The following is a 10,000-nucleotide window of genomic DNA, read 5'->3' on the forward strand; positions in this document are numbered from 1 at the left end:
GGGCCCGGGTTCATTTTGTTTTAGTTTTTTTTTTTTAAATTCTTTCACTCGTTCTTCTGACTTCTTCAGCGTGTTTTGGTTTGTGGCCATGGTCAGTAGCTGTCCTCCTTGAACCTCTGGAGTTAATTGGTTCTCGTGGATGCTCTTTTGATATTTGATGCCAATGTCTTTAGGTCGCTTCTTTGTCGAGGCATTAAGATAACCCGCCTCTAGATGGAAGCTCTCTGACATATTATTTGGTCAGGCAAATGGTGAAAAAGTGTTGACGGGCCTGCGCGACTCCTGCCGTTCGCAAGTGATTCTAAAATCTGTGCCTTCAAAGTTTGGCTCTGACTAAAATGTCTTTTAACGACTTTCCTTTGCGATATGATAGTATGGGTGGCTCCTTAAATACTTCTCTAAGGTGCGGTTGGTTCTGAATAAGGTGCCATTTCCCCATTAATATATTCTTGAGGTTAGGTAAAGCCGGGTGGTATTGTGTAACAAAAGGCAATATTTTCTTTTGTGTGCTGTTGTCTGTGCCAGTCGTCATACTTTTAAACCATAGAGAGGCCTTTTTTGGAGGCCGCACCAATGCAGTCGTGCCCTATGCCACTCCTGACAAGAACAAGGGCGAGGAGATCCGGTGCGTGGACGTACCTTTTCTGTACCCATCGGTCAACAAGTACTCTCGCCCCCCAATCGGGCACCCCGAGATCAAGACCCGCATGGAAGGCACGGACCTGTCCCCATACTCCGGCTTGGCCAAAGTGGACATCATCCCACCACGTTTCAAATACCATCCCGTGTTGCCATTGACGAGTGCCGATAAACTCACGTTCCACTGTGCCAAGGCCAAGCCCCGCATGCTGGACTGCACCTGGCGATGTTATCACACCCCTGAGCAGCGCATGCTAAGCGGCACTTGGTGTACACCTGAGCTTGAGAAAGCTGTTGCCATTGGTTACGAGATTACCAAGATCTACGAATTGTGACATTTGGCACGTCTCTTTGCCAACTATGTGAACACCTGGCTGAAAATCAAGACGGAGGCCAGTGGATGGCCACCAGGGCCTGTGCCTGATCCTAACCTCACCAAATGTCAAACCACTCAGAACCAGTAAGTGGCCGATTATTTTGCATGCGAGGGGATACAGTTGGACATGACCCAAACCGAAAAGAACCTGGGGTGCAAAGCAACTGCCAAACTCATGCTGAACTCGTCTCGCCTCTTGTAGGGTGGAGCAAGTCACCACCTCGGCCAGATGTTAAGAGGAACGCCTCGGTGGTTATTCATGTCATACGTATTGTACTCCTCGGGGAGCAGGTATGGCGCAGTGGTGAAAGCACCACCCAAGAGCGACCCCACCACCTGCCAGGCTGGTCTGAGACTGTACAGCTATCTGGAGATGGTAGGGAACAATGCATTCTACTTTACAGATTCTACAGATTCACTCATTTACAAGCGGTGGCCTGGGCAACGTGAGATTCCATTGAGTAGTTTTCTTGGGGACATGACGGATGAACTGGAGGACCCGGAAGATTACCTTGAGGAGTTTGTGTCAGGAGTCCCAAGAACTATGGTTATCGCACCCACAAAGGAAAATCGTAGCTTCACGCTCAACAAGCGGGGTTGACGGCAGCTCAACTACGACATTCTCAAACAGAACGTGATATACGCATTGCGAAATCCTTTCGATGGACCGTGGCAGATGCACGTGTTCAACCCACATTATCTTCACAGATGCACCCCTCCGTATCATAATCCTTTGTTTTCCTCGCGGATGCCTATCATGTATCCTCTCCCTTTATTTTTCCCCAGACGTCTTTTCCAGCCCTATGTGGACCGAGCTTACTCATGTACAGGACCCTAATCTACGCCGCTTAGCTGACAAGTTACCCGAAGTTTTCCTTGGTTCCAGAGCAGTTAATACTACAGTCACCTATCTCGACCGCTTTAAACGATGGTGCTCCTCGGCCTCCAGGTTTCCCGAGATTACTGTGCTATCAGCTACGCCCACCTATGTTGCCTTGTACTTGCTTGGTGTCCTTTAAGCGTCCACTTCTCCATCCCCGGTCCAGTCAGCCTTGTACAGCATCCGCTGGGCGCACGATATTGCTGGTTTAGAGTCTCCAACTAGTGATACACTCCCACAGAAAGTCTTAGAGTCAGTCAGGCGGAGGCTGTCCCACCAGACATCCAAAAAATTACCTATCACAGGGGAGATTTTGGTGGACACAAGGTTGATGGCCATGGCTCTCCTTTCCTTCGCAGGGTTCTTGAGATTTAATGAATTATCCAATCTGAATCTTAAAGCTGTAGTTTCCCATGCCACATACTTTGAACTGTTGATCGAAGATAGCAAGACTGATCAATATCGTGAAGGCGCCGTCGTTCCAATTGTTAAAACTGCTACCGACCTTTGTCCCTGGGCTAATCTTCTGAAGTATTTGTCTCAGGCACAGCTCTCTTTGCCCACATCTGCCAACGGCGGCGACGGTTTTCTTTTTGGTAATATTCAAACCAAGTCCGGAAGGCAGTTTATCCGCTCAGCTTCTAAACTCTCTTATTCTAGATGTAGAGGAGTACTTTTAAAGAAGTTAGTGGACGTAGGATTAGATCCTAAATGCTATTCCTGGCATAGCTTCAGGAGTGGCGGTGCCTCTTGGGCCGCTAATAATGGAATTTCGGATAGAATGTTTAAGCGGCACGGTAGATGGCGTTCAGAGAATGCTAAAGATGGGTATGTCGAGGACTCCTTAGAAAGCCGTTTAGCTGTTTCTATTTCTTTAGACCTCTAGTTTTTCCCGTTCTTTGTATTCTCAGCAGCTCACAGTTCGAGCTGCATACCCATCCCTGTGTACGAGTCATGAATATAAATGGGAATAAGACAAACCAGTGGCTCAGAAGCAGTGGACTAAAAGCTGAAACAGAAGGTCTAATAATTGCGGCACTGATCCTATGTGAAGGATATGCAACGGATATGATGAAACGATAGACCACACGGTGTCATCATGTCCGGAACTTGCAAAAGCTATATTCAAACACACAAGAAGACAGCAAGATAAATACATTGGAAAATATGTCAACACTATAATATTCAGGTGTCGGATAAGTGGTATAAACAGAGCTACAACAAGTTGCAAAAATAGTGGAGACACTTCACCTTCTTGGGGCGTTATTAATTTCCCTATTATCTCTCACACTGCAGCCCCCCTCCCCCCCTTATCAGTGTTGCTAGCAAGACAAAAAAATGTTGGGAACTTAAGCAGTCAACATTGAAAGGGGGAGAGGGGAGAGGAAGTGGGAAAGGTTAAAATTCTAGATACGCCGAGTATTGGAAGTTAGAAAAGGTGTTTTTTAATGAAAGTGTCTCAACAATTTTGCAACTTGTTGTCTGAGTTGGTTGTCACTGTATTGGCGTACGGTCACTTTGTTTATTGGAACGGGAAGGCGTCTATCGTTTGCGTTTAATATGGTGTTTCCAAAAAAAGGGTTTAATTCTCTGATCTGCTGTGAATGGAAAATGGCCAGCGATAAACTGGATTTTGGCGGGGTTTCGGTATGACGTAATTTGAAGGCATTTCAGTGCTTTCTGTGAGTCAAGTCGAACATACACATAATTTGGTACACGAAAAGGTGTGATTTCCATCCTTTCGCTTTTTAAAGTAAGCTAGAAATATCCTGGAACCGATTTCGAAAGAATTTGCCTTAAAAAACCTATATTTCGGTCGACACATGACATCTAAAGCACGCGCAACATGTACGAAATTAGCTGTTGTTTACGAATGAGAAACAGACATAACCTCTCCTTTAACTGCGATCGCATGCCATTTAAAGGGAACATCCACTTTCCGAAAAATCAATTCTTAGCAAACATTGTTATACAAAGATACATTTTCATAGAAGTCCATTCGTAACATTACTTATTGCTTTCGGGCTAGTCTGCTGCCAGAGAAGGGATCGGTAACGCTTACTAGCAAGTCTTCTACTTGACGTGTCGGGTACAGGATAATTCCATGTTCTTTGGAATGACTGACTGAGCACAATGATCAAAAGAAAGCACCCGATTGTGTTAAATCCTTTGCGAGATTTGTTTTACAATGAGATACAAAAGTGAACAAATTTGTACCGGCTACACATTATGACATTTATATGAAACGGTCTACACGGTCTACCACAACTTTTCACTGAGAAAATAATATGATATCATATTTCTTGCTGTTGCGATGGTAGACCGTGCTTGGATGGTAGACCGTTGGTAAATGGAATAGACGATATGTACACGATTTCTAACTGTGTGAGCTTTATTACGAATCACCTCGTAATGTATTGGATTGATTAGAAAAGAAAGTACTAGTTGAATTCTGCTGTTTCCTCGAAGATACGATTTTCAACTGTAACGCCACCATCCTGGTTGACGTCACCAAGAAACACAATAAATGGTATTGTGTTACATAATACGAGACATGTTTAACTTTCGGAGCATCAGATCTGCAGTGCAAATTACTTTGCTCGCTTTAGTATTTGGTACGGAGTCTTCTGTTAGCGATGATAAGTCCAAACACTCGAAAATGGATGCTACAGTATGTCAATAATTAATATCCTTTCGTGTTTGGTACAATGTGTTTTGCACTTCGCGTGCAAACTTCTGAAATGTTTCAGAGCTTATACGATATTTAATGATTGTTTCTTTAGTTCCTGCTTTTCTACGTTGAAACCTTTCCCTATAGGATTCAAATCCGGACTGGCAAATTGATTGCAATCAATCAGACAACAAGTTGCAAAAATAGTGGAGACACTTCACCTTCTTGGGGCGTTATTAATTTCCCTATTATCTCTCACACTGCAGCCCCCCTCCCCCCCTTATCAGTGTTGCTAGCGAGACAAAAAAATGTTGGGAACTTAAGCAGTCAACATTGAAAGGGGGAGAGGGGAGAGGAAGTGGGAAAGGTTTAAATTCTAGATACGCCGAGTATTGGAAGTTAGAAAAGGTGTTTTTTAATGAAAGTGTCTCAACAATTTTGCAACTTGTTGTCTGAGTTGGTTGTCACTGTATTGGCGTACGGTCACTTTGTTTATTGGAACGGGAAGGCGTCTATCGTTTGCGTTTAATATGGTGTTTCCAAAAAAAGGGTTTAATTCTCTGATCTGCTGTGAATGGAAAATGGCCAGCGATAAACTGGATTTTGGCGGGGTTTCGGTATGACGTAATTTGAAGGCATTTCAGTGCTTTCTGTGAGTCAAGTCGAACATACACATAATTTGGTACACGAAAAGGTGTGATTTCCATCCTTTCGCTTTTTAAAGTAAGCTAGAAATATCCTGGAACCGATTTCGAAAGAATTTGCCTTAAAAAACCTATATTTCGGTCGACACATGACATCTAAAGCACGCGCAACATGTACGAAATTAGCTGTTGTTTACGAATGAGAAACAGACATAACCTCTCCTTTAACTGCGATCGCATGCCATTTAAAGGGAACATCCACTTTCCGAAAAATCAATTCTTAGCAAACATTGTTATACAAAGATACATTTTCATAGAAGTCCATTCGTAACATTACTTATTGCTTTCGGGCTAGTCTGCTGCCAGAGAAGGGATCGGTAACGCTTACTAGCAAGTCTTCTACTTGACGTGTCGGGTACAGGATAATTCCATGTTCTTTGGAATGACTGACTGAGCACAATGATCAAAAGAAAGCACCCGATTGTGTTAAATCCTTTGCGAGATTTGTTTTACAATGAGATACAAAAGTGAACAAATTTGTACCGGCTACACATTATGACATTTATATGAAACGGTCTACACGGTCTACCACAACTTTTCACTGAGAAAATAATATGATATCATATTTCTTGCTGTTGCGATGGTAGACCGTGCTTGGATGGTAGACCGTTGGTAAATGGAATAGACGATATGTACACGATTTCTAACTGTGTGAGCTTTATTACGAATCACCTCGTAATGTATTGGATTGATTAGAAAAGAAAGTACTAGTTGAATTCTGCTGTTTCCTCGAAGATACGATTTTCAACTGTAACGCCACCATCCTGGTTGACGTCACCAAGAAACACAATAAATGGTATTGTGTTACATAATACGAGACATGTTTAACTTTCGGAGCATCAGATCTGCAGTGCAAATTACTTTGCTCGCTTTAGTATTTGGTACGGAGTCTTCTGTTAGCGATGATAAGTCCAAACACTCGAAAATGGATGCTACAGTATGTCAATAATTAATATCCTTTCGTGTTTGGTACAATGTGTTTTGCACTTCGCGTGCAAACTTCTGAAATGTTTCAGAGCTTATACGATATTTAATGATTGTTTCTTTAGTTCCTGCTTTTCTACGTTGAAACCTTTCCCTATAGGATTCAAATCCGGGCTGGCGAAATTATTGCAATCAATCAGACAACAAGTTGCAAAAATAGTGGAGACACTTCACCTTCTTGGGGCGTTATTAATTTCCCTATTATCTCTCACACTGCAGCCCCCCTCCCCCCCTTATCAGTGTTGCTAGCAAGACAAAAAAATGTTGGGAACTTAAGCAGTCAACATTGAAAGGGGGAGAGGGGAGAGGAAGTGGGAAAGGTTAAAATTCTAGATACGCCGAGTATTGGAAGTTAGAAAAGGTGTTTTTTAATGAAAGTGTCTCAACAATTTTGCAACTTGTTGTAGCAACTGTCACTGGAAATGAAGAAACTACAATGCTCTGGGATATTTAGATACACACTGACAGAGAATTAGCATGTAACAAGACAGATATTGTGATCAAAGACCATAAGAACAAAACGTGCAAACGCATTGATGTGGCAGTGCCATCAGACAGAAACACCTCATCAAAGACCACTGAAAAAACAACAATTGAAACAACCAGAATGTGGGACATGAAAACAGAAATAGTACCAGTGTTATACACTGTATGTGCTCTGGGGCTCATTTGATTAAGAAGGGATTAGAAAAACACAGAAAAAAAAACCCTTGGCCAATCCGCCTCAGTGAGTTGCAGAAAACAACCATATTAGGAACAGCTCACATAATGAGTAAGGTTCCGTCCACAAAGCAAGATCTAATAGCCCTGGTGTGCCCAATGACCGTCGTTTGGACTTCGCCCTGCAGGAGTATATAGCAAACTAAACAGCAGCAATTTACATAATAATCATAGTCATAATCATAATCATAATAATAATGACGATGATAATAACAATGATAACGATAACGATAATGATAAATGATGATGATGATGACGATGATGATGACGATGATAATAATAATAATAATAATAATAATAATAATAGTAATAATATGAAATAGAGAATACTTAAACTAAGGTAGACGCTAATCACAGAAAAATGAAGGTTTTTCAGAACCAAACGCAGTTTATAGAAATAAAAGTTTCCTCTAGCTTTCATCAAGAAGATTTCACTGAACGTATCATGAACAAAATTTGAAGTGCGAAGTGTTCCCGCGTAATATTCGGAATGATATTCTGAGAACTCTATAAATTGGGAGGCGTACTGTTTAAGAAATATAAAATCATAACGCGAACCCACTTATTACAAAATCCTTCTTGAAAGGGTTATAAATTAGCTGATGAGATTTCATTTAAATAGCTGTGAGTCACTCATTAAGTAACTCGATCAAATCTCTGTGGGGTGACCAGGTGCTAGTCTATATAATTTGAGACAGTTTAGGTGGAGGAGGGAACTTACAGCCATTGTAGACTTGTGAGTCCTAAGAACATCTTTTCTGGGAGTTGAGTTATTTTATTGTCCGTAAGATCTCTAGAAATGAAAGCATGGAAAGCAATATATAAGAAATCTTCTGCAAAGCTAAGCTAGCGTTGCACTAAGTTATCTTAATACTCAAGTGAAGCTTTGATCTTCGCAGTTATGAACGCAATTTTTGCAATTGCGTAGGAAAGCCTGAAAAATTCAGGACTTCAACGGGGTTTGAACCCGTGACCTCACGATTGCCGTGCGATGCTCTAACCAACTGAGCTATGAAGCCACTGACGTTGGGAGCTGGTCATTTGTGGGTTCTAATGGTCCCGTGAAGAATGAATCAATGATAAAATGGTATATGAAATGAATCATATATGAACTGCGGATATGGAATCAAGTGAAGCTATGATCTTCGCAGTTATGAACGCAATTTTTGCAATTGCGTAGAAAAGCCTGAAAAATTCAGGACTTCAACGGGGTTTGAACCCGTGACCTCGCGATTCCGGTGCAATGCTCTAACCAACTGAGCTATGAAGCCACTGACGTTGGGAGCTGGTCATTTGTGGGTTCATAACTGCGAAGATCATAGCTTCACTTGATTTCATATCCGCACTTCATATATGATTCATTTCATATACCATTTCATCATTTGTCTTAATACTACTATTTAAGGTGATTGCTCAGAAAGAGGAAAAAGTTGTCGAAAGATTTTCTTGAAACTTTACCTGAATGTTCCCTACTAATCCCCGTTTTGAGAACTACAATAACGAAGATAAGTCACCGTGCTTGCTTAAGAGATATTATGGGCCAATCTTACCCCATTGATGCCTGTACTGACACTAATAACGCGCGTTATTTAATCGCCTCAGGGTACATTTTGCGTTAGCTTAACGAGAGAGTTTTTAAAGTAACACTTGAAAAAACACCTGATAGGTAGAAAGTCAGAGCACATGATACAATGTCTTATATAGTTTATGGAAAATCACAACTTACAACGACGTCAACTCAAAACGTTTCTAGAGTCGTTCTTTTCAGGATCATAATTGACATCCTTCGAAGGGGTTTTGTGTATGTTTTTAGCTATATCTTTTTTCCTTCCGATAATTATTTTAAAAACTTTTTTTTATTTAAAGGGGAGAATTTGTACACCAAATTATGCAATAAAAGATATAGGTCGCCGTGCTCGTGTAAGAGTAAAACACCTTCGTACCTGTCTATCTTGATTCTCGTAGATCGAAGCAACAAAATTCGCTATGTTCTCGGAATGCGCGCGCTTATTCGCAAAGAGTTATGGGTCATTGACAACTTCTCTCGCGTGCTTTGAGAACTGTTTCAGCAAGTATGATCCACTTACACCATATTTACAATGTTTCAAATTTGGCCAATTTATAAATATCGACACACCATATGCCCAGTACAGGATGCGCAGTGCAATACCGAGGAATCACCTCAAACTATATTTAAAAGCAAAATGAGCTCCGCGCGCGGAGCACCTTAGCTAACAAAATATGGTAACCCATAGTCTCCTTCGCAGCTGTTTTTTGGATGTCACGCAACGCTCCCCCCCAAAGAACCGGCTGCTTAAACCAGAACCACATTCCTTTCCCCTTTTCAGCCAATCACAGCCTCCCTCACATAAACCTGAGGCAGGCCCACCAAGATCATTTTACCCGCAATCACAGTTCGAATTTTATCTGTGAGCCAATTCGAAGAAAATAATGGTGTTGCTGGAGGAGGCTTTTACCTTGGCTTCTGCGAAGTTCCAAATCCCCAGTTTAAATGAGCATCAGAAGGTAGCGATTAAAAAAGTTGTCGCGCAGAAGAAAGATGTATTTGTCAACCTGCCTACGGGATTTGGAAAATCTCTTATTTATGAAGCTCTTCCACTTATGTTCGACTATGGGGCCAAACTTCCAGGGCATATTGTTATCGTTGTCTCTCCACTTGTAAGCCTCATGGAGGTGACCATTCGAGAATCGAGAATGATCAATATTCAGTAGTTTTAGGGTCACCAGAAGCCTGGTTAATGAATGATCGTTGGAGAATCATGCTTGGGAATGGTGCCGTGGCTATCGATGAAGCTCATGTTATAAAACAGTGGTAAGTTAAGGATCAGTTGTACGCTTGTTGTGGTTGTTTTTGTCACTAGCTGTCGAATCACAATCTGCATTTCATAAGTTGGTTATTGAAGTTTTTGCTAATATGTCCATCTAGATGCATTTTACCAGCAGACTTTTTACGACGTGTTTGTATTTTTAAACGCCCCACTTTTTGTGGAGGCCACAGTTTCTTT

General features: G+C 41.6%; 1 pseudogene; it reads left to right on the forward strand.

Annotated features, from left to right (window-relative positions):
* Positions 1–9,425: 9,425 nt before the first annotated feature.
* The window catches only part of LOC138036272 (ATP-dependent helicase wrn-1-like), a 2,026-nt pseudogene continuing 1,451 nt past the window's right edge, over positions 9,426–10,000 (forward strand).

The sequence above is a fragment of the Montipora capricornis genome, unplaced genomic scaffold (genome assembly GCF_036669925.1).
Source record: "Montipora capricornis isolate CH-2021 unplaced genomic scaffold, ASM3666992v2 scaffold_475, whole genome shotgun sequence".
NCBI classification, from domain to species: domain Eukaryota; kingdom Metazoa; phylum Cnidaria; class Anthozoa; order Scleractinia; family Acroporidae; genus Montipora; species Montipora capricornis.